This window comes from Ovis canadensis, chromosome 2 (genome assembly GCF_042477335.2).
Source record: "Ovis canadensis isolate MfBH-ARS-UI-01 breed Bighorn chromosome 2, ARS-UI_OviCan_v2, whole genome shotgun sequence".
In the NCBI taxonomy this organism is placed as follows: domain Eukaryota; kingdom Metazoa; phylum Chordata; class Mammalia; order Artiodactyla; family Bovidae; genus Ovis; species Ovis canadensis.
Window position 1 is genome coordinate 103,556,876 of NC_091246.1, and position 23,466 is coordinate 103,580,341.

General features: G+C 44.4%; 1 protein-coding gene across 2 annotated transcripts in view; it reads left to right on the forward strand.

Moving 5' to 3' along the window:
* EXTL3 (exostosin like glycosyltransferase 3) overlaps positions 1-23,466 on the forward strand; it is a 133,299-nt gene that overhangs the window by 29,235 nt on the left and 80,598 nt on the right. The window contains exon 1 of one of the 2 annotated variants that reach the window (XM_069576705.1): positions 9,551-9,655. The exons of the other annotated variant lie outside the window; for it this stretch is intronic. The gene's annotated coding sequence lies outside the window, so the exon portion shown is untranslated. Of the gene's footprint in view, positions 1-9,550; positions 9,656-23,466 lie in introns of those variants that run through there. 2 annotated transcript variants of the gene reach the window in all.

A 23,466-nucleotide genomic window follows, 5' to 3' on the forward strand; every position in this document is an offset into this window, starting at 1 on the left:
AATGTTTTATAATTTTCTTATTTATCACATTTTATGTTGGTTGTTTGCTGATAGTAGGAAGATAGTAGCGCATTTCTAGAATACAAATAAGAGGTTTTAGATGTAGAGTCTTATAAATTTTACCTGTAAATGGAGAAAGCAACATAGTATTTATTTTTAGTACCAGAATTGGTGTCCCTAGTCATGATCTTTTAGGAGCCTTGAATTAGGAAAAAAAAAAAAAGCTTGTCTGGGTTACAGAATCTCAGATTTTGTTGACCTCATGATGCTCAATAGGTCACAGTGAGATTTACCCTATGTTGAAATTTGACCTAAAAAAAAATTCATGAAGAGTTTATTGTTGAATCCATGTTTAATATTGCAGTAACTTTTCTAATTCCATCTTCTATCAGCATATTCATATTACAATCTGTGTCATAAAATCATTCAGGGAAAATAGGTATTTGACTTTCTGAATTCCTGTCTTTCCATACCCTAATTTAGTCATAATCCTTCAAATATTCAAATTTACTGGCACATGCCACTTACCCCTCCCCTACCATCATTAAGTTAAACAATGCTCTGGGAAGATGACTTAAATTACTCAAATTTTACTAAAAAATTCAGGGAATTAACATTCTCAGATTTTTCTGTCTCCTTAAATACAGCATCTGGCTCTACTCTATCCCAGGAAAGAATGACTCCAAACCTTTTTCTTTAGATGATGGTTCTGCATCAAAACAGTCCTTAATAAAGAAAGCGAAGAACTATTATTTAAACTGACTCTTCAAGCTAGGCGGCTGCGAGCCGGCGCAATAAGCGTGGCCAAGAGGAGGCTACACCGCGTCCGAGGTCAGTGGCGGCCTGGAGGAGATACCCCACGTCTGAGGTCAGTGGCGGCCTAGAGGAGCTACCCCGGGTCCGAGGCCAGTGGCGGCCGGGAGGAGACACCCCGTGTCTGAGGTCAGGGGCGGCTGGGAGAAACCACCTCGTGCCCGAGGCCAGGGGTGGTGACCCTGAGGAGTCACCCTGAGCCCGAGGCCAGGGGCGGCAGCTGGGAGGAGCCACCCACGCCCGAGGCCAGGGCCAGCGGCCAGGAGGGTTAACCCGAGTAGCGGTGGCTGTGCAGGTACAGGAGGGCCTAGAGGAGCTATCCCAAGTTGAAGGTCAGGAACGGCAGGGGTAAGGAGATATCCCTCGCCCAAAGTAAGGAGCAGCGGCTGTGCTTTGCTGGAGCAGCTGTGAAGAGATAATCCACGCCCAAGGTAAGAGAAACCCAAGTAAGATGGTAGGTGTTGCAAGAGGGCATCAGAGGGCAGACACACTGAAACCATACTCACAGAAAACTAGTCAATCTAATCACACTAGGACCACAGCCTTGTCAAACTCAATGAAACCAAGCCACGCCTGCAGGGCAACCCAAGACGGGCGGGTCATGGTGGAGAGGCCTGACAGAATATGGTCCACTGGAGAAGGGAATGGCAAGCCACTTCAGTATTCTTGCCTTGAGAACCCCATGAACAGTATGAAAAGGCAAAATGATAGGATACCAAAAGAGGAACTCCCCAGAGCAGTAGGTGCCCAAATGCTCCTGGAGATCAGTGGAGAAATAACTCCAGAAAGAATGAAGGGATGGAGCCAAAGCAAAAACAATACCCAGCTGTGGATGTGACTGGTGATAGAAGCAAGGTCTGATGCTGTAAAGAGCAATATTGCATAGGAACCTGGACTGTCAGGTCCATGAATTGAGGCAAATTGGAAGTGGTCAAACAAGAGATGGCAAGGGTGAATGTTGACATTCTAGGAATCAGCGAACTAAAATGGACTGGAATGGGTGAATTTAACTCAGATGACCATTATATCTACCACTGCAGGCAGGAATCCCTCAGAAGAAGTGGAGTAGCCATCACGGTCAACAAAAGAGTCCAAAATGCAGTACTTGGATGCAATCTCAAAAACAACAGAATGATCTCTGTTCGTCTCCAAGGCAAACCATTCAGTATCACAGTAATCCAAGTCTATGCCCCAGCCAGTAACGCTGAAGAAGCTGAAGTTGAACGATTCTATGAAGACCTACAAGACCTTTCAAAACTAACATCCAAAAAAGATGTCCTTTTCATGATAGGGGACTGGAATGCAAAAGTAGGAAGTCAAGAAACACCTGGAGTAATAGGCAGATTTGGCCTGGGAATGCAGAATGAAGCAGGGCAAAGACTAATAGAGCTTTGCCAAGAAAATGCACTGGTCATAGGAAACACCCTCTTCCAACAACACAAGAGAAGACTCTACACATGGACATCACCAGATGGTCAACACCGAAATCAGATTGATTATATTCTTTGCAGCCAAAGATGGAGAAGCTCTATACAGTCAACAAAAACAAGACCAGGAGCTGACTGTGGCTCAGATCATGTACTCCTTATTACCAAATTCAGACTCAGATTGAAGAAAGTAGGGAAAACTGCTAGACCATTCAGGTATGACCTAAATCAAATCCCTTATGATTATACAGTGGAAGTGAGAAATAGATTTAAGGGCCTAGATCTGATAGATAGAGTGCCTGATGAACTATGGACGGAGGTTCGTGACATTGTACAGGAGACAGGGATCAAGACCATCCCCATGGAAAAGAAATGCAAAAAGGCAAAATGGCTGTCTGGGGAGGCTTTACAAATAGCTATGAAAAGAAGAGAGGCAAAAAGCAAAGGAGATAAGGAAAGATATAAGCATCTGAATGCAGAGTTCCAAAGAATAGCAAGAAGAGATAAGAAAGCCTTCTGCAGTGATCAGTGCAAAGAAATAGAGGAAAAGAACAGAATGGGAAAGACGAGATCTCTTCAAGAAAATTAGAGATACCAAGGGAACATTTCATGCAAAGATGGGCTCGATAAAGGACAGAAATGGTATGGACCTAACAGAAGCAGAAGATATTAAGAAGAGGTAGCAAGAATACACAGAAGAACTGTACAAAAAATATCTTCACGACCCAGATAATCATGATGATGTGATCACTAATCTAGAGCCAGAAATCCTGGAATGTGAAGTCAAGTGGGCCTTAGAAAGCATCACTATGAACAAAGCTAGTGGAGGTGATGGAATTCCAGTGGAGCTATTTCAAATCCTGAAAGATGATGCTGTGAAAGTGCTGCACTCAATATGCCAGCAAATTTGGAAAACTCAGCAGTGGCCACAGGACTGGAAAAGGTTAGTTTTCATTCTAATTCCAAAGAAAGTCAATGCCAAAGAATGCTCAAACGACCGCACAGTTGCACTCATCTCACATGCTATAAAGTGATGCTCAAAATTCTCCAAGCCAGGCTTCAGCAATACATGAACCGTGAACTTCCTGATGTTCAAGCTGGTTTTAGAAAAGGCAGAGGAACCAGAGATCAAATTGCCAACATCCGCTGGATCATGGAAAAAGCAAGAGAGTTCCAGAAAAACATCTATTTCTGCTTTATTGACTATGCCAAAAATTTTGACTCTGTGGATCACAACAAACTCTGGAAAATTCTCCAAGAGATGGGAATACCAGAGCACCTGAACTGCCTCTTGAGAAACCTGTATGAAGGTCAGGAAGCAACAGTTAGAACTGGACATGGAAGAACAGACTGGTTCCAAATAGGAAAAGGAGTATGTCAAGGCTGTATATTGTCACCCTGCTGATTTAACTTCTATGCAGAGTACATCATAAGAAAGGCTGGACTGGAAGAAACACAAGCTGGAATCAAGATTGCCGGGAGAAATATCAATAAGCTCAGATATGCAGATGATGCCACCCTTATGGCAGAAAGTGAAGAGGAACTCAAAAGCCTCTTGATGAAAGTGAAAGAGGAGAGTGAAAAAGTTGGCTTAAAGCTCAACATTCAGAAAATGAGGATCATGGCATCTGGTCCCATCAATTCATGGGAAATAGATGGAGAAATAGTGGAAACAGTGTCAGAATTTATCTTTTGGGGCTCCAAAATCACTGCAGATGGTGACTGCAGCCAGGAAATTAAAAGACACTTACTCCTTGGAAGAAAAGTTATGACCAACCTAGATAGCATATTGAAAAGCAGAGACATTACTTTGCCAACTAAGGTCCATCTAGTCAAGGCTATGGTTTTACCTGTGGTCATGTATGGATGTGAGAGTTGGACTGTGAAGAAGGCTGAGCACCAAAGAATTGATGCTTTTGAACTGTGGTGTTGGAGAAGACTCTTGAGAGTCCCTTGGACTGCAAGGAGATCCAACCAGTCCATTCTGAAGGAGATCAACCCTGGGATTTCTTTGGAAGGAATGATGCTAAAGCTGAATCTCCAGTACTTTGGCCACCTCATGCAAAGTGTTGACTCATTGGAAAAGACTCTGATGCTGGGAGGGATTGAGGGCAGGAGGAAAAGGGGACGACCCAGGATGAGATGGCTGGATGGCATCATGGACTTGATGGACATGAGTCTGAGTGAACTACAGGAGATGGTGATGGACAGGGAGGCCTGGCATGCTGCGATTCATGGGGTCGCAGAGAGTTGGACACAACTGAGTGACTGAACTGAACTGAACTGAACTTTCAGGCTTAGAGGGAAAAAAAGCAGATATTTGGGAACCAAAGCAAGACAGTAAGAGGGGTGCAGACTTAACCTCCTAGCCATCTGCAGTCCATTTGTGTTTGTATGTTGACCTTGTAAGGTTAGCAAGAGTCTTCTAATATTATCTCATATATTGAAGTCCCATACTACCTTGGCACCTAAAAATCTGTCACCTGATTTAATCTTCATAATATGTCTGTTAAAAATATTATGTCTATTTGATAAGAAAATCAGCCCAGGAGGTACTGGATAACATGGATAACGCCCATGGTCATGCAGGGAGTAATAACAGGGCTAGATTTAGACTAGAGCTATCTGGTTCCAAAACCCTTGCTCTTGTCTTGTCATTTTCTTAATCGTGGCTTCATTAATCCTATATTTTGGGACTAAAAATCTTTCATTCCTTGATAGGTATTTGGCAAACAAGATCCTTGGCATCATATTTCTCTTTCTACTACGTACCAGTGATTCAGCCCGGTCAATGGGGTTCTGAACCACCAGGACAGCCCTAGATGGAGGGAAACAGACTAAATGGAGGGTTGCTGTTGACAGAAACAATAGGAGTTGGTTGGCCATTGAGTGGGTGGGCAGGAGCAGGAGGTGCTGAGAAGAGTCAGCCTGCAGGCTCATTGATAACCATTTTACCTTTTACGTAATGCCCTCCAGGGTCCTCTGTCCATGGGATTCTCTGGACAAGAATACTGGAGTGGGTAGCCATTCCCTTTAGGGATCTTCCTCACCCAGGGATAGAACCGGGGTCTCTTGCTTTGCAGGCAGATTCTTTACCATCTAAGCCACCACAGAAGCTCCCTTCACATAGTAAATCTTTTCATTTCAGAGAAGCACCTGTCATCAAAAATGCTCTTTTCAGAGGCATTCTGACCCTCAGTTGTTTATAATTTACCATCTGGGAGCAATTGGAGGGCGGTGACACATAACACTTTGGATATTGCTAAGGCGGAACAATCTTGAATTGCCTGTGCCCTGAAGCTGGTGAATAGTAGGAGGGAAGTCTTGGCTCTGAGAGCACTCAGCCTCTTCGACTCATTGCACCGTTGCTCCCTAAAAACTTAAATAAATGACTCCCATAAAGGTCTGAATGCCATTTACATTTTCCAGTTTTACACTGTTCCTTTTTACTGGAGGGTAGTAGCCTTTTCTTTGTTTCCTTCCTTATCTGTCTGGCACCCAATGCGTTCTGAGAATGGAGGCGCCTCAACTTCAACCACGTGATTCAGACGGAGCTTCTACATTCTTACAGCTGATTGGCTCAGGGTGAACGCCTGACCGTCACTGGCCAATCAGAGACTTGTCTCAGGATTTTTGAATTTACAACTGGAAACAGAAGTTTACTATCAGTGGTGATCCTTAACTTCTTAGTGGCTGTATCTCCTGCCTTGTAGTGAGGTGCATGAATGAGAGACAGGCAGAGTCCTGATAGTGAATGCATCCTGGGTCTTGTTTTCAGGGAAGCTTACTGCACCTCTTCCTGAATTTGGTTTTGCAACCATTCCTTGAATTCTGTTCTCCAGCACACTCCCCTTTTTGTCATTCGGATTTCTATTAATATATTTTATAGTCAAAAGAGTCCTGCCTAAAAGGGGAAAAGTTTTGTGCAATAGTGCTGTTCCCAAGTTTGGGACTCAGGAAGGCTTTAGGATAGATTCCTTGCAAATATCAATGTCTGCTATACTGTTTTCAAGCATTAAAGCACTAACTTTACTGATGACCCTTTAAATAAAACTGTTTGTGAAATGGTAAGAAACTTAGCCTCAGCTATGCATAAGCCTATTCAAGTAATTTGAATGTTAGCTTACTTTTTTCAGGATTAACTAAGAACCTGAGAAAAAAGTTGGTTGAGTTTCAAAATGTAGTTTTAAGTTTCTGAGATAAATAGGACTATCCTCACCATTTAGGTTGAGAGAGTGGAGGCAGGAAAGTGGTTTGACTTGCTGGATGTCAAGTTTCAAACCCAGAGAGAGGACGACAGTAGGAAGGCATATGACTCTCAGCTGGAGAGAGAGAGAGAGTGTGTGTGTTTTACACACGTGCACACTCAGTCTTGTCCAGTTCTTTTACAGCACCATGGACTGAAGCCCGCCAGGCTCCTCTGTCCATGGGATTTCATAGGCAAGAGTACTGGAGTGGGTGGCCATGTCCTTGTCCAGGGGATCTTCCTGAGCCAGGGATTGAACCCAAGTCTCCTGCATTGGCAGGTGGGTTCTTTGCCACTGAGCCATCAGCAAAGCCTAGTTGGCTGGAGAGCATAAGACCAGTGCAAACATCTCTTTAATGACTGCACTTTCCTGCCCAGGAACTGTAGACAGTTCCACTGGGCCCATCCTGACTAGGTAAATCAAAGTGATCTATAGTCATGTAGCATCTTCAGCATTATAGAAGAATTTTTTTTTAAAAAATTGCAGTATTATATTTCTTGTTTACAACTGTAAAATTCTTATGCTGCCCATCTCAATTTCCATTAGCTTTTTTTTTTTTTTTTAATGTGAACCATTTTAACGGAGAAGGCACTGACGACCCACTCCAGTACTCTTGCCTGGAAAATCCCATGGACGGAGGAGCCTGGTAGGCTGCAGTCCATGGGGTCGCTAAGAGTTGCACACGACTGAGCGACTTCACTTTCACTTTTCACTTTCATGCATTGGAGAAGGAAACGGCAACTCACTCCAGTGTTCTTGCCTGGAGAATCCCAGGGACGGGGGAGCCTGGTGGGCTGCCGTCTATGGGGTCGCACAGAGTCGGACAAGACTGACGCAACTTAGCAGCAGCAGAACCATTTTAAAAGTTTTTATTGAATTTGTTACAATACTTCTGTAGTTTATGTTCTGATTCTTTGGCCGTGAGGCAGGTTGGATCCTAGCTCCCTGACCGGGGATTAAACCTGCACTCCCTGCCTAGGAAGGCGAAGTCTTAACCATTGGGCCACCTGGGAAGTCCCTCCTTTTGTCATCTTCCAAAGTTTCTGGACTACATAAGAACAGTGGCTTGACTTGGTTTTTATATTCGAGGGGTATACAACATACACATCTTTCATATTGTATGCAGTAGTTTTTGGTTTTTAAAAGTAATCTATACTCATTAAAAAAAATTGGAATGCACATCAAAGTGTAAAGAGTAGGGGAGAAAAAAGCAAACACCCACGATTATACAACTTGAAGCTGGCCACATTCACAATTGGGCAGACTTCTCAGTGGTGTCTTGGGGGAGTAGTTTCCAAGCTTAACTTGGCAACCAGCCAGGTATCTGTTCCAGACTGTTTGACCTCCTGGGCTTCACTCCTCCTTTAATAGAAGTTTACTTAATCAACTCTGTCCTCCCCTTTTTGCCCTCCCATAGTGAAAATTAAAGCCAGCTGCTGGAAGATTCTGGTAACTGACGAGGATGGGGGGTTGCCAGGGTCCAGCCCGGGTGGATCCAGGGAATTCGAAGGGTGGACGGCGTTGGCGTGGAAAAACTTGTTTATTTATTAATATAAGATTAGATTAAGAAACTATAGTGTAGTAGGAAGATTAAGTGGAGGAAGAGGGCTGAATAGCTTGGTTTACGCGGAAGACCAATAAAATTCCAGACAAGGAATTTGCACCATCTACGTTGGGCCACCGGCGCTCGCTTGAATATCTAAGGGTGCCTCACCTTAGGCTCCCTTTTGCGCAGGTCTTAACAGCCAGGGCAAGTAAGTATACCTGGCGAGCCTCCGCGCCCCAGATGGAAATTCAGCCTGAAATTAAAGAGCAGAGCAGAGAGAGGGAAAGGGAGAGAAGAAGAGAGAGAGTGACACGGCGGGGGGGGGGGGGGGGGGGGGGGAGCCAGATTCCCAAGAAACCAGGCCAAGAGACTAGTCCGAGAGACTGGTCCCAGAAAGTGGTCCCATCCTTTATTGTTCAGAAGGCCTTTTATACTTTTGATAAAACATGGAGATCAACGGGTAACACAAAATTATGTAGCGTTCGCAGCCTAGACTCTTTCTATACATCATTTTGTATACAAAAGGTCTCAGGTGATTTACATTATCTTCTGGCCAAGAGGCTTGTTAACACTTTTTGGCTCTCTTCCTTAATGAATGTTAATTTTGTTTCCCCTGAAGTGTTTTTCTTTAATCTACATCTCCTTAAAGCGCTAAAGTTACATCTCTATAGAACAAAGGTGCAGTGGGTTATAACAAAGAAGGTACTTAACTCAAAGATCTAATGTTGCTAATACCAAGTCTACTACTTGTTTTTCTATATACCAACTATATCTAAAAACAAAGGATATGAAAATTTAGCAGCAAGCATTGGGTCAACAAATGAAACTTTTAATCAGTCCTATTCTAAAGATTTTAACTTCGGAAGCTCCTACATTCCTGGGATGTTTTAAGCTTCCTGTGCCTCCTGCGGTCAGGAGGCCTCAAACAATCACACGCGCAGCTGTACGAGTCCTGCAGGCAGGCTAAAAAGCCATCAGAGGGGTTTTTGGATTTAAACACTCTTTCAAATGCAGAAGACTAAAGCCCTGAATTGACTTTTTCCAGAGAATGTCAGAAGAGTGGAAAAGCAGAGCACAAAAACCGGCAGATTTTTGTTGGGGTACATGCTTAGGAATTTCCAGAGGGGCCCCTGAAGTCTGAGCACGCCTTGCGTATGTCAGCTTCCTTCCTCATGACCTTGTCACGGGCGGGATTCTTCACACTGGCTCCCGGCAGAGGGTCATGAGCATCCTGGCCCCTGGGGGGAGGCAGAGCAGTGGGCTCCGGCCGTGGTGAAGGAGGGGCACCTGGAGGACGTGGTTCATCTGGCAGCGGCTCAGAAGCCCTGGGTGCTGCCAGTGCCCAAGCTGTGGGCTCTCCACTCTCTCAGTATCCCTGTGTTCACTGAGCTACCCAAAGCTTAAGTCCAAGCTCCACCCAGGGCAGGGAGGCCTCCTGCAGAAGGCAGCTTCCTCCTCATCCTGCTATACCTTGTTGGGGGATGTTTTTTCATCGTTTCCTTCACTGTTTTGAACAGGAAGACATTCATATGGCTCAGAGTATGTCTGTGCCTTTTAGACGGCAATTCTCCCACCTGCCCTGAGACCTTCACCTTCTGCTTACCCTCCGCTACTCACTGCAGGTAATCAGCTTGTTTTTTAATTTTTTTTTTAATTGGTGTATAGTTGCTTTACAGTGTTGTGTTGATTTCTGCTCTGCAGCAAAGTGCATCAGCCATGAGTATACACATACCCCCTCTTTTTTGGATTTTTGTTCCGTTGAGGTCACCACTGAGCGCTAAGTAGAGTGCCCTGTGCTATCCAGTTGAGTTCAGTCGCTCTGTCGTGTCTGACTCTTTGCGACCCCATGGACTGCGGCACACCAGGCTTCCCTGTCCTTCACCAAGGATGACTCTCAGCTGGAGAGAGAGTAAGGTGTGTGTGTACACACTCCCGGAGCTTGCTCAAACTCATGTCCATCAAGTTGGTGATGCCATCCATCTCATCCTCTGTCGTCCCCTTCTCCTCTTTCCCAGCATCAGGGTCTTTTCCAGTGAGTCAGTTCTTTGCGTCAGCTGGCCAAAGTGTTGCAATTTCAGCTTCAGCATCAGTCATTCCAATGAATATTCAGGACTGATTTCCATTAGGATTGACTGGCTTGATCTTGCAGTCCAAGGGACTCTCAAGAGTCTCCTCCAACACCACAGTTCAAAAGCACTGTGCTATATGGTAGGTTCTCATTATCTGATTTATCCATATTCGTGCACATATGTCAGTCTCGGTCTCCCAGTTCTTCCCACCCTCTTTTCCCCCTTGGTGTCCAGACATTTGTTCTCCGTCTGAGTCTCTGTTTCTGCTTTGCTGACAGGTTCATCTGCACCATTTTTCCAGGTGATATTTTTCGCTTTCTGACTTCACTCTGTGTGACAGCTTTTAGTTTTTGTGTGTATTCATTCAGAGTTTACTTAATGAATGTTAAAGCAAATACAGATACATTCTTAAAAAAAAATTTTTTTTAATTGGAGGATAATTGCTTTACAATATTGTGCTGGTTTCAACCATATAACAACAGTGAATCAGCTATAAGTATATACACATACCCTCCAGTATATTCTGTATTTTCATTTTCCCCTTCTTGCAAACAAAAGGAGGCATTGTACACGTACACACATTTTCTATACCTTGCTGGTTTTTTTTTTTTCCCCACCGCTTAATATATCTTGGAGACTTTCAAAAATACCACTGCATTGAAAGCTTTCTCATGCATTTTTATACCTTCAAAATCTTCCACTGTATATAAGTAGCATAATTTATTTAGCTAGTCCTCTTTTCAAGGATACTTGAGTTCTTTCCAGTCTTTTGTTATTTTGAATAATGCTGTAATGAAGAATGTATATATATGTTATTTCTTAAGTATGGCTAAAGGATAAAGTCCCAGAAGTTATATAACTGGGTCAAAGGAGATAATTCAGTTGTCATTTTGATCTCTGTGCCCACGATTCCTTCCACAGGGGCTTGTACCAATTTATCCTTCCACTGGGAGAGTCTGAGAATACTTGTTTCTCTTGGGGGATTATTACATACTGCTTACATGTTACTTTGGAGGGTTCTTCAGTTGTTTTAATTTGGATGTTGTCCTCCCAATTAGATGGCAAGTTTATTGAGAGCAAGGGCCAAGCATTTTATTGCTTTTGAATTGTCTGCATTTATAAATAATACAATATGATACCCTAGGAATACAATAAATTTGTTTCTAGTGTAATTTGGGGGAAGAAGCCAATTAAACCTTAATGATAAAAAGATTTCTGTACTTGGTTAGGATTCAGCTGCACGGATTTCTCTCCCTAAAGTAATTATGAGGCCTTGTTTCAGTAATTATGGAATAAATCTTGAGATGAGGTGTTGCAGCAGATCCGCTTGCTGACACGTGGGCTTCTCTCCTGGACCTGTGTCAGTTTTTGTTTGTTGGTTTCTTTTTAATATTTATTTAGTTGTAGCATGCAGACTGTTAGTTGCAGCATGTGGGATCTAGTTCCCTAAGCAGGGATCACATCCAGGCCCCCTGCACAGGGAGCATGGAGTCGTAACCGCTGGACCACCCGGGAAGTCCCCGGAGTGTCATTTCACCAGATTCAATCCAGTGGTGTCTTGGCATCAGCCAGTCTAACTGAGAGCCTGTCCTGCCACTTCTTTTCCTCTCCTGTGCCAGTGCCTGCCCCATGATAAGCAGGAGAACAAAAAGCTGCTTTTTAACTTTGTATAGCTGTTAAATTATAATGACACAACGTAAACACTGGCTTCCCAGGTGGCTCAGTGGTGAAGAATCTGACTGCCAAGGCAGGAGACCCAGGTTCGATCCTTGGGTGGGGAAGATCCCCTGGAGAAGGGAATGGCATCCCACTCCAGTACTCTTGCCTGGGGAATCCCATGGACAGAGGAGCCTGGTGGGCTACAGTCCCTGGGGTGACAAAGAGTACGACAACTTGGTGACTGAACAGCAAAGAGCGTAGACACTGCACCACTGTAATTTCATCTCCCTACACCCTAGCAGCAAGAACGTACTAATGATTTTTCTGTCCTCTCAGTATTTAGTTGGATTCCCCCACATGTATGATCCTCTACTGGTATCCAGTGGTCTTCCAGTTTTTTGCTTGCATAGCATCCAGGGGAATTTTGGGAGATTACATGCCCCCTCACACATTTACAGCGTATATCTAAAAATGTATTACAGGTTTAAATAGCTTGTAAAGGATATATTTTAAAGTGTATTGTCAGTATTGACTTAAAAAAAAGTAATTGTTCAGCAGACCTATATACGTGTGTATTTCTACATGTGTTAAGCTTGTATACACACAAATCATATCCATCATACTAAGGAAATATCCCTCTATTCCTTTTTTTTTTTCAATTTTTATTTTAATGGAGCAAGTTTTCCTCTCTTTATTTGCTTGGGATTTTTTTCTTTTACATGCAATAAAATCTGTCAATTTAAAGTGTAGGATTTGATAAATTTTGGCTATTGTATGTAATTGCATAATCTCACCACTAAGTATATTCATGTTGATGCTTTATTATCATATATATATCACATATGATATACATTTTATAAAGTGATCCCAGAACCCCCTGGCAGATACCAAAATCCAAAGATGCTCAAATCCCTTATATAAAATGGTGTCATATTTGCATATAACCTATACACAGCCTCTCTTTGAATCACCTCTCGATTGCTTATAATACCTAGTACAATGTAAATACTATGCAAATAGCTTTAAATTCAATGTAAATGATATATAAAAAATATTTGCCAGTGTGCAGCAAATTTAAGTTTTGCTTTTTGGAACTTTCTGGGAAATTTTTTTTTCGTGTACTGTTTTTTCAGTTTGCTGTTGGTTGAATCCACAGATTCAAACCTGAGCATGTGGAAGGCTGACTGTGTCTGTATATATCCGGATTTGTGCATATACATATGTGTGGCGTGCATACTCAGAACTGTTACATGATTCTTCTAAATGTATTCAGAGGAGTCTGATAGTGTTTGATACCCACCATCATCCACTAGAACAATACAGGAACACATGCTCCTTAACATCAGACCTTTTTATCATTCCTTTTCCCCCCCCCAAATTTGAATTTCCATTCCACTTCTCACAGAGACTTTTCTTACATACATTTTTATGCTTGAAATCCTTTACTGGTAGTCTTATTTATTAATAAGCAAAAATGTTAATGTTAACCCATTGACACTAATATATTTTTGTTTCCTATACCCTTACCTCCTGTGACCATTGAATAATTTCTTCTGATGGAGCTGTCATTATAGTTTTAGTAATACGTCTGGTAAAAGTAACAATCTGTTTCAAATGAGCGAATAGTAAATATAAAGTTACATTTTAGTGGAAATATATCCCTTAGATGACTGTGATGGGCTTTTTATCACAGTTGTTGTTCAGTTGCTAAGTCGTATTCAACTCTTTGTGACCCATGGACTGTAGCATGCCAGGCTTCCCTGTCCTTCACTATCTCCTAGAGTTTGCTCAAACTAGTGTCCATTGAGTTGGTGATGCCATCCAGCCATCTCATCCTCTGTCATCCCCTTCTCCTCCTGCCTTCAATCTTTCCCAGCATCAGGGTCTTTTCCAGTGAGCTGGCTCTTCTCATCAGGTGGCCAAAGTATTGGAGCTTCAGTATCTGTCCTTCTTCTAGTATTCAGGGTTAATTTCCTCTAGGATTGACTGGTTTAATCTCCTTACAGTCCAGGGGACTCTTAAGAGTCTTCTCCAGCACTACAATTTGAAAGCATCAGTTCTTTGGCACTCGGCCTTCTTTATGGTCCAACTCTTACCATACATGACTACTGGAAAAAAACCATAGCTTTGACTATGTGGACGTTTGTTGGTGAAGTGATATCTCTGTTTGTTAATGTACTGCCTAGGTTTGTCACGGCTTTTCTTCCAAGGAGCAGGCATCTTTTAATTTCATGACTGCAGTCACCATCTGCAGTGATTTTAGAGACCAAGAAAATAAAGTCTGCCAGTATTGGGGGTTGGTACTCTTTGCTGGAGTGAGTCAGGGGTCATGTTCATCGATTTTATGTCTCAGTGAAATTACTGAAGAATTTTGTTCATATAAAAACTAGCTTGGGATGGAAAGCATTTTGTTACAGCACTCTCAGTTACTTCTTTTAATTCATTCTGAGTCCCAAGTTCTATATGGATCTATCATCAAGAATTGTGTTTTGGAGACTTCCCTGGCAGTCCAGTGGTTAAGCCTCCAGATTGCGATGCAGGGGCCACAGGTTCGATTCGTGGTCAGGGAACCAAGATCCCTCATGCTACCTAGAATGACCCTGATGCTGGGAAGGATTGGGGGCAGGAGAGGTGGCAACTGAGGATGAGACGGTGGGATGGCATCACTGACTCAATGAACACGAGTGTGAGCAAACTCTGGGAGATACTGAAGGACAGGAAAGCCTGGCGTGCTACAGTTCAACTGGTTGCAAAGAGTCGGACATGACTTAGCAACTGAGCCACAAATGCCGCACGGGGTAAATAAATAAATGAATATTTTTCACGTCCTGTCTGTTTGCGACTCTACTGAGCCCCCTTTGGTTCTGTTGAAACCTCCTGACTTGCACAACCACATTTAATCTATCCTTAGAGTTGTTCGCTGCTTCCGCACCGGCACTGGTTGTTCCCATCTTTCTTTCTGTTTGATGCCCAGGAAAACATACCCTCGTAAAATTAGGATGAGTGAGAGGGGTCCCGGAGAACGGAAGAATTTGTTCATCACAGTCAGGATCTCAGACAAATATACTGTTGAATGTATCTCGACTACCTGGAAATCGATTCTCTAAAACCACCAGTGCCTCTGCCTGTCTGGAGAGAGAGACAGACAGGAGCTTCATTTATGGAGCTGGAGAGAGAGTTTGCTTGCTCCCACTTGCAGCCCACTATTCCTGATGGTGACTGTCGCCCGCCAGGCTCCTCTGTCCATGGGATTTTCCAGGCAAGAAAACTGGAGGGGGTTGCCATGCCCTCCTCCAGGGGATCTTCCCGACTCAGGGATTGAAACTGAGTCTCTTACATCTCTTGCATTGGCAGGTGGATTTTGCCATTAGTGCCACCTGGGAAGCCCATTCTTTCTAGAGTTGCTAACTATTACTGTAATGATAATCAACTCTTACTATAATGGTGATATAGTGAAGGACAGGGAGGCCTGGCATGCTATAGTCTGTGGGGTTGGAAAGAGTCCGACACAACTGAGTGACTGAATAACAACTCTAATGATCGTTGCTCATTAAATGGAAACTAGGTCATTAATATTATTAAATATTATTAAAAAGCAGGTACATTACTTTGCCAACGAAGGTTCATCTAGTCAAAGCTATTTTTTCCAGTAGTCATATATGGATGTGAGAGTTGGACTATGAAGAAAGCTGAGTGCTGAACAATTAATGCTTTTGAACTGTGGTGTTGGAGAAGACTCTTGAGAGTCCCTTGGACAGCAAGGAGATCCAACCAGTCCATCCTAAAGGAAATCAGTCCTGAATATTCACTGGAAGGACTGATGCTAAAGCTGAAGCTCCAATATTTTGGTCACCTGATGCGAAGAACTGCCTCATTGGAAAAGACTCTGATGCTGTGAAAGACTGAGGGCGGGAGGAGAAGGGGATGACAGGATGAGATGGTTGGATGACATCACCGACTCGATGGACATGAGTTACTCGAGTAAGCTCTGGGAGTTGGTGATGGACAGGGAAGCCTGGAATGCTGCAGTCCATGGGGTCACAAGGAGTTGGACAGGACTGAGTGACTGAACTGAACTGACCATTACTATTAGTATTATTTTGACCCAGATTCAAGTAATCTGAATCTTCTCAAGACAATTCCAACAGTATTCCCTATATCATGACTAATATCCATATCTCCCTGGGTTTGACAGATTGGCAAATATCTCCTAAGTGCCAGTAATGTATAGGGTAGCCTTGCCTGCTCTCAGAGAAGCCGAGTCTCTGAGGCTCTCTACGGTTAGCTCTTTTGCTCTGAATGGTGATTCAGCCTTTACTACAGTAACTATAAGGCAAGCTAACTTGACTGCAATTATACGGTGCATCTGGGCATTGGGACATGCTTTTTTATGACATAATTGTTAAAGTAATTACCTGCATCAGTATTTACAGTGGAGTGGGGTGTTAATATCATTGAGCTTGTCAACTCTTGCCTTTTTTTTTAAAAAGATAATTTGATGTGGACCAATTTTGAAGTCTTTACTGAATTCGCAATAAGATTGCTTCTGTTCTGTGTTTTGGTTTTTTGGCTGGGAGACATGTGGGATCTTAGCTTCCCCACCAGGGAGGGAACTGGCACCCCCTGTATTGGAAGGCAAAGTCTTAACCCCTGATCCACCAGGGGGGTCCCTGCTCTTCCCACCTTAGCAAATGCTTCTCTATGCCTTACTTTTGTTAATTGATATGTCCCCCATTACCTCTTGACTTTAAAAAGTACATCTACAAGCTTTCAAGAGTTTGAGAAGAGGTGTGTGTGTTGCGCAAAGTCAGGGGACAGTGGAGAGGAGAAAAGAGGAAACCTTGTCATTTTTGTAGAGAGCATGGAGAAGAGTCAAGACAGTGGACAGACATGGAACAGGATCCTTGCAAATCATAGAGTGTGTGTGCTGTTTCTGCTTCTGATATCACCTCTAATATTTTTTACTCTCGGATAATAACAGAGAAGATCCAGCATTACAATAGGTTTTAAGTTTCCCTTCCGGTAAATCTCCACTCTGACATCTCTTCCTGGGCTGACAGCAAAACAGGGCTTAAATCACTGGTGAATCACAGGATCTGAATCACCTCTACCAAAATGTCAAGGTACAGACATCCTGTAAAGGGGATTTGGTACTGGTTTCTAGGAGTAGTGCTAATTTTTAATGAAGTATTGAATTTAAAACAGAAGTGAGTTAGAAATTTTGGTCCAGTGCGGTATGAGCTAGGAGTCTCCAGAGAAACAGAGTGTGTGTGTGTGTGTGTGTGTGTGTGTTTGTTTATATATGAAGATATTTAGTGTAAGGAATTGGCTCATGCAAAGGCTGAAAAGCCCTAAGCTCTGCAATTAGCAAGCCAGAGACCCAGGAGAGCTGATGGTTTTATTCCAATCTGAGCCCAAAGACCCAGGAAAACTGACGGTATAAGTTCTAGTCCCCAAACTGGCAGGTTTGAGACTGAGAAAGAGCCAGTGTTTCAGTTTTGAGTCTGACGGTGGGAGAAAACCGGATGTCCCAGCTAAACAGTCAGGCAGAATGAGTTCCCTCTGACTCAGCTGGTTTGTTCAGTTCAGGCCTTTGCCTGATTGGACACGGTCCACCAACATTAGAGAGGGCAATCTGCTTGACTTAGTCTACCAATTTCAAGTGTGACTCTCATTCAGAGAGACTGTCCCAGACACACCCAGAACCATGTGTGACCAAATGTCTGGGCCCTGTGCACCCCCACCCCTCACCCCTTAGCCCAGTCAAGCTGACACAAACTTAACCATCACAAATACGTCTTCCTCCACGTTATTTGGTCTTTGGATAATCACTTCCACTTTTACGAAAAGAAAGGAGAGAACAGGATGAGAGCAAATTCTTTTCCTGACAACCCCACAGCTCCTGGTTTAAATGGTGGTTGAATCCTTTACTCAGATTCACCTGATGTGAACACATCAGTCACTGAATTACGATAAAAGTACTAGCTACTCAGATTTTTCTTTCCACTGGCACCACTCTGAGGAGAAGGGAGCCCCAGGAGAGTTACAGAAGTGATTTCTTAATTTTGAAAAAATCTTTTCACCACGCCACATGGCATGTGGGACTTTAAAGTTCCCTGGCCCGGGTTTGAACCCATACCTCCTGCATTGGCAGCATGGTGTCAACCACTGGACTACCAGGGAAGTCCTGGGACTGATTTCTTTATTGTAGGTATGCTCTGCCTTTGCTGCAGTTATTTTTCAGATAATAGATTGTGTATTAGAACCTTAGTTTTTCATACCTGGTTTGTGTTTTCCCTTAAGTAGTGTGGAGGCACTGGAGGCTTGGAAGTGGGTCATTGTAATGAGAATTTGCTTTCCTTATGATTCTTCTTGTTGTTCAGTCGTGTCTGACTCTTTGTGACCCCATGGGCTGCAGCATGCCAGGCTTCCTTGTCCTTCACTATCTTCCACAGTTTGCTCAGACTCATGTCCATTGAGTCAATGATGCCATCCAACCATCTCACCCTCTGTTGCGCCGCCTTCTCCTCCTGCCTTCAATCTTTCCTAGCATCAGGATCTTTTCCAATGAGTAGGTTCTTTTGCATCAGGTGGCCAATATTTTGGAGCTTCAGCGTCAGTCCTTCCACTGAATGCTGCTGCTGCTGCTAAGTCGCTTCAGTCGTGTCTGACTCTGTGCGACCCCATGGATGGCAGCCCACCAGGCTCCCCCATCCCTGGGATTCTCCAGGCAAGAACACTGGAGTGGGTTGCCATTTCCTTCTCCAATGCATGACAGTGAAAAGTGAAAGTGAAGTCACTCAGTCGTGTGCAACTCTTAGCGACCCCATGGACTGCAGCCTACCAGGCTCCTCCGTCCATGGGATTTTCCAGGCAAGAGTACTGGAGTGGGTTGCCATTGCTTTCTCCACCTTCCACTGAATATTCAGGGCTTATTTCCTTTAGGACTGACTGGTTTGATCACCCTGCCGTCCAAGGGACTCTCAAGAGTCTTCTCCAGCACCATAGTTCAAAAGCATCAATTCTTTCTTATGATACAGTTTTCTTACTTACTGGTTTGTTCATTTTTGGCTGTGCTGGGTCTTCACTGCTGCTCACAGGCTCTCTCTAGTTAGAGGGTGGGGGCTGCTCTTTGTTGCGGTGTGTGGGCTTCTCATGCAGCGGCTTCTCTTGTCGCAGAGCATGGGCTCTAGAGTCTGCAGGCTTCCGCAGTTGTGGAGTATGGGGTTAGTTGTCCTGAGACATGTGGAATCTCCCTGGACCAGGAATTGAGCCCATGTCCCCTGAACTGGCAGGTAGATTCTTAACCACTGGACCACCAGGGATGTTTTCTTAAGGCAGATCAAATTAGCTTCTCTTGGTGGTAATGATCATTGGATATAGCAGTTATATCAGCCTGACTTTACTAGTTCTCAAAGTATGTTTCCTGGGTCAACAGCAGCAGCATCTGGGAATTTGTTAGAACTAGACAATCTCAGTCTCACCCCAGATCTACTGAATCAGAAACTCTAGAGGTGGGACTCAGAGATCTGCATTATAACAAGTCTTCTCAATAAATCTCAAGTTTGAGAACACCTGATCTAGTATATTTGCAGTTAAGTTGCTTGCTAATGATGTATGTAATCTTGAAATTGAGCCAAAAGCTAGAGAGGCAGCCAATTATAACTCCAGAGAACTGCAAAACTATCCAGATCACATTCTTCCTCTGAGCGGATATTTTCATCACAGTGCGGTAAATGTAAGGCTTGCTCAGTTTGGTCAGATGTCCTTTGATGTGTTTTCGTTGGCTGGAAGGCGGCAGGCTCACCCACTAATGACAGGTGTCATGCCTCAGTGTCCTTTCATAGTGCATTAAAGAGGATCCGGGGTTCCTCTCTGGAAAGTCTAGGACAGGCAGACCTAGTTTGCTCAATGGTTGAAACACAAATTGTGCTTCCTGTGGCCCAAATGGGGAGAAATGGATGAGGGGGAAGAGACCTCTGCAGGTAAATTTCATATTGAAGTTCTGCCTCTTAGCATTTTCTTCCTCTGTGGGCTTACAGAGCTTCTGAAGATTAAAGAAGCTCATTTAAAGTGGACAGTGATTAAGCACCCTTATTGTTACTGTCAGCAACTGAGGGACTTACTGCTTCCCCAGCTCTGTTTCAAAGAAAAGTCTTTCAGGGCCTGCTGCTTACCTGGGCAGCAGCTACTGTGGAGAGAGTTATTTTCACATTTTTTCTTCTCAGAATCAAGTAGAGGGAGGGAGAATTACTCAGGAGGGACAAATATCCCTGTTACTGGTAGTAATAACAATTTAATATTGATGTTCTTTAAAAACACGTGTAACATGTACAGCACAGGGAACTCTGCTCACTGTTAGGTGGCAGCCTGGAAGGGAGAGGAGTCTGGGGGAGAATGGATACCTGTGTATGTATGGCCGAGTCCCTTTGCTGTGCACCTGAAGCTACTGCAACATTGCTAATCAGCTGTACTCTAGTATAAATAAAAAGTTAGAGTACACATAACAATTTTTCCTTGAAGATTCCAAAGACTGCATATATCGCTAAAGAAATTACTTCCAAACTGAATTAGGTGTTCCTGCATGTAACTCCCTAAGCTTCTCCCTTTCATAGAATTAAGTACAGTGCTCAGATTATCTGCCTACTTGCTAGTTTCCTTATTAGATGAAAAATTCTAAGAGGGCAGAGGTGTTTTTTTTTTTTTTTTAACCTTGCTTGTTGTATCCGTGATGCTCCTCACATCATATGTGTTCAGTGAATTTTTGTTTAGTGAATGAATTTTGTGATCCCCCTAGGTGTCACAGCCTATGCATGGTGCTGGCTATAGAGAGGCACATAAGGCAGGCTCCTGGCCATCAAGATATTACAGTCTTGGGACTTCCCTGGTGGCCCAGCAGTTAAGAATCCACCTTACAATGCAGGGGCCACAGGTTTGATCCCTGATAGTGGTGCTAAGGGGCTTCCCAGATGGCACTAGTGGTGAAGAACCCGCCCACCAGTGCAGGAGACATAAGAGACGCAGGTTCGATCTCTGGTTTGGGAAGATCCCCTAGAGGAGGGCATGGCAACCCACTCCAGTATTCTTGCCTGGAGAATCCCCATGGACAGAGGAGCCTAGGGGTCTATAGTCTATGGGGTTGCAAAGAGTCAGACACGACTGAAGCAACTTAGCATGCATATGGGGGCGCTAAGATCCCACATGCCACAGGACAGCTGAGCCTGTGTGCGGCAACGACTGAACCCTCGTGCCACAACTGGAGAGCCTGTGGGCTGCAAACAAATAATAAATAGTTTTTTAAGATACTATAGTCTTGTAGAAAAGACAGACAAGAGTGGTTACTCCATAGGATAAGGAAGACTTCACAGAGGAACTGACATCTAGTGGGCTTTTGCAGGTTGAATAGATGTTTGCCAGGAAGACAAGCTGAAGTGGGAAGGCATGAGGAAGGTGTCAGATTCAGGCACCAGGATGGGTCAGGATACACAGTTGTGAAGCTGCAGGGGCCATTCCCAGGAGGTGATTCAGCGCTAGTGAAATACCAGTGGTGAATTTACAGAGGGGAGAATGGATGGGAAATACACTCGATCGTGAGGCCAGTTAAGGGGCTTAGAAGTTAGAACCATGGGGATTCATTAAAGGGATTTAACCACGGAGGTCATGAGGTGGCCGCTGAAGGATGAACTGCTTAGGAAAGATGAGAGTTGACAGGGTCTGCCCCAGGGTGGTGGTGGACACAGAACCGTCTGTAGATGGAAACTGACCAGAAGGAGGGGAGAGGAGAGTTGAAATGACCACACTGGAGACAGAGCTGCCCTACTGTCCAGATTTAAAATAATTTTTAAAAATTTATTCATGTATTTCTTTGGCTGTACTGGGTCTTAGTTGTGGCCCTCAGGCCCTTTGGTGGTGGCATGTGAACTCACAGTTGTGGCATGTGGGACCTAGTTCCCTGACCAGGGATCGAACCCACGCCCCTGTTGGGATGGTGGCATCTCAGCCACTGGACCACCAGGGAAGTCCCTGTCCAGATTGTTCAAATCGATGCAGAGCGGGCATATGAGGAGACATTTGGCTCATCATTTTAAACATACTGAGTTAAGAAAACTGTGCACCATTTTGGCAGAAAAGTCCAGAAAGCCGCTGGACATTCTGGAGGCTTAGAGAAGAGGCCAGGGATGGGGTGATCCTCAAATTTACTCACACCTGTGTTTGAAGAAATACATAACCAAATCAGCCTGTGAGTGGCTGAGATCACATAGAGAAAGGATGGCACTCAAGAGAAAAAAAGAGGCTAAGACAGAGCCTTGGGGAGTCAGACATGAAAGGGACAGAGGAAGGCAACCCGAGATGGTGAGGAAGCGGAGGTGTGGGGCACAGGCAATGTGCCAGGCTTGTGCACTTGGTCCTGCCCGAGGCTCTGCAGCCCCATGGACTGCAGCCCGCCCGTCTCCTCTGTCCGTGGGATTCCCCAGACAAGAATACTGGAGAGGGTTGCCGTTTCCTCCTCCAGCAATTCTTCCCAGCCCAGGGATCAAACCTGTGTCTCCTGTATCTCCTGCACTGCAGGCAGATTCTTCACCTGCTGAGCCATCAGGGCAGCAGCGCTTCAGAATCACCCGTGGTGCGTGTTGCAGCGCAGATCCGGGGACCCCTCCACCCCCTGCCCCACGCCCGCCACATGCACGCAGGGATTCTGATTCGGTAGGTCTGGGTGGGCATGAGGACTGCGTGTCAGATGTGCTCCGGCGCGGTGCTGATGTTGCCGGTCCACAGACCACCCTTTGGGTGGCGTTGGAACCGATTGTGAGGAAAAGGCAAAGGGCTGGTGGTTGCAGGGTGGCTTGAGGTTTCTGGGGTTGTGAGGATGTGGGCATGATTGTAGGTGGAGGTGAAGGACGTAGCTGAGACAGGGAGAGGTGGGGAGGTTCGACACCCTGGAGAGAAGGGGATGGTCAAGGAAAGAAATTCAAGGACAAGAGAAGAGGAACTGCCCCAAGAAGATGGAGGTGCCAGTGATAATGGTCCCAGGAAAAATATGAGTGGGCCGTCATGTCCTTTGCGAAAGCTAGAGCCCCCTTGAGGAAGGGGATTTGCTTGTAGCTCCCCCCTTTTTATCTCCCACCTTCTCCAGCTGCTGTTTACTTCCACCTCTCTGACTCTCCCACTGTGCCTAGGGCCCTTTGTCTCTCTGCCAACATCCTCCCAGCCCTGTCACTTCCGCATACAGATCCATAAAGAGATGACTTGCTACAGATGAATGCTCAGTAATGAATAGGCTTTCTGCAACACAAGGCATTTCAAGGATAAAGGAAAATTTCAGACAATGTTTGATCATTGTTGTTAAAATTGTATCTCTACCACCTTCTTGCTAGACTGCCATCAAGCTGTTTGAGAGCACCCCTGGGATGTCAGTCCTTGGCATTGCAACCACAGCAAAGCACAAAAACCCAGCTCTCTCCCCTCTGCTAACCAAAGCTCACTTTCTTGTAGCCTCAGAGCCTGCAGCCAAACTAGAAAGGCTTCAAAAGTCACTTTGTATGATTTAAAAAAAACAACCATCACCCCAACGATAGCTGTGAGCATACATGCTGGTGTGTGTCACATTATCTGAGTTCAAGACAACACAAATTTATTGAAGGCTGGTCCTAGCACAAGCACCAGGAGAGGCGCCAAGACCCAAAGATTAGAAAAATACTGTTTGG